This window comes from Geospiza fortis, unplaced genomic scaffold (assembly GCF_000277835.1).
Source record: "Geospiza fortis unplaced genomic scaffold, GeoFor_1.0 scaffold81, whole genome shotgun sequence".
In the NCBI taxonomy this organism is placed as follows: domain Eukaryota; kingdom Metazoa; phylum Chordata; class Aves; order Passeriformes; family Thraupidae; genus Geospiza; species Geospiza fortis.
Window position 1 is genome coordinate 1,686,506 of NW_005054318.1, and position 1,967 is coordinate 1,688,472.

Genomic DNA, 1,967 nt, shown 5'->3' on the forward strand with positions numbered 1-1,967 from the left:
AAGGGATTCTAGATCTTCCTCAGCCTGAAGGGACTGAAATGAGCATATTGTCTTTCCTTCTCTGCCCAGCAACAGCCCAAACTTGAAGAGGCTGTGACATTCTTCCCTCATGTTGAATTTATGCTGTCATGCAGTCAAGAAGGAAAACATTTTACGAGCAGAGCATAGCCCAGTGTGGAAGGCTCTGAGGTGAGAAGGTGGAATGGAATACTTTCAGTTGGAGGGGACTGACAAGGATCATCCAGTCCAGGATCACTCCAGGGCTGACTAAAATCATGTTGCTAAGGGCATTGTCCAAATGCCTCTTAAACACTTGACTGCATGACAGGCTTGGGGCACTGACCACCTCTCCAGGAGGTTGTTCCAATGAGTGTCTACCCCCTTGTAAAGAAATGTTTCATAATGTCCAGACTTGCATTTGAGTTTCTTTTTCCACAGATTTTTCTGTTTGTGATTTTTTTTGTTCAATGATTGACCAATAAAAAAAGCTAAAACAGTCCTACCAAAAAATGCCGCGTGTCCTACTTTTATGTAATTGTTGAAGTTATACAGGCAATTCTGTAAAAGCATCAGTTCCCATGTAGAAATGCTGCTCTCTTAGATGTGGCTCTGCATGGATCCGATCCTGATGATTGTGTCTCTGTGCTGTGCCCTGCAATTTCACATCTGGCTTAAATCCAGTCATTGCTGAGCCTGTTGTTGCAAAGTTGGGAAGGCCCTGCCCTCCATGCTGGCTGCTCATTCCTGCCTGTTTCACCATTTGTGATTTTCTCTTTAATCCAACTTAATGTAATCTTTTATTTATTTAATTTTGAGGTCAGTTAGATGAATGAACTGATCAAATTTACTCTGTTGTCCAGCTGCTGCTAGAGCTGATATGAAAGAAGTGGCAGGAAAATGTGTCAGGGGTTAGTGTGTATGTGCTTTTTGGCAGCAACTGTCAGTTCAGTCTGAGGCATGTTCATAAAACACCTAATTGATTGTATTCTCGTGGATAAAGCATGGATACTTTGCCATCTTCTTTCTGGTTCACAACAGACCATATGCGAACAACTTTTTTCCCAGATTCAGGTATTTCAAGGTGTACACAAATAAGTTTAGGCTCCATGGAAGCTGTAAGTCAAAGGGGGAGTCACTTCTTGAGTATGAGGAATGCCCATGGCTTCAGATGTTGGCACGGCAGTATGGTTTAACATTGTCTTGGACCACAAGTACTCAAATGTTGACGAAGTTGAGTTCAAATATGAGGCTTAGTACAAGTGTTGTGATTTGAGCAAACCTTATTCCCTCACAGGTCAGGAGATTCTCATGTTAGTTTTTAAAGGATAAAAGCATTGGTTGTTATGGCACATACAGCTGGAAGTTAATAAAAAAACAGAGCAAACACATAGAATTTGTTAATGTTTTTGATGAAACAGGAGACTGTATCCTTCAGTGACTAATTATTGAAATGAATGTGTTATAAGTACATGAAATACATGAGTTGCATATAATGAGTAAACAACTGTGCTGCTCATATTAAGCATCATCACTAAGCCTTCTTGCCCAGTGTTGACATTTTTACTAAAAAGTATTCTTCAGCCATTGGGTGGCTTATATAATCCTCTTGGTTTCAAAGAAATGAAATCTGTTCAACCAATCTTCCCCCATCTGTCTCTTGTAGCACTGCTCTTCTATGTGGCAGGCTTATAGCTCCCTCCAGAGTTCCGTTCTGTGCTAAAATACAGAGGAGAAAAAATAAGAGATTCACTGTAAAAGAATTGTATTTTCTACTCACATCATGTTATCTGCATGACTCAGTGCTCCACTACCAGGCTGGTTTGCACAATTCTTTGGAATTTATCTAGCTTTTTTTTGGTATCATAATGATTTACACATAGAACTTAAAGACATTGGCTGATTTACATACTAGGTTTCTTTATTTTTCTATGCCTTCACTGTTTTGGGTTTTTTCTTTTTTTCTTTTT

At 39.6% G+C, this 1,967-nt stretch overlaps 1 protein-coding gene across 1 annotated transcript in view; it reads left to right on the forward strand.

Moving 5' to 3' along the window:
* The window catches only part of WDR35 (WD repeat domain 35), a 41,961-nt gene that overhangs the window by 19,322 nt on the left and 20,672 nt on the right, over positions 1 to 1,967 (forward strand). The gene's annotated exons all lie outside the window — the stretch shown is intronic.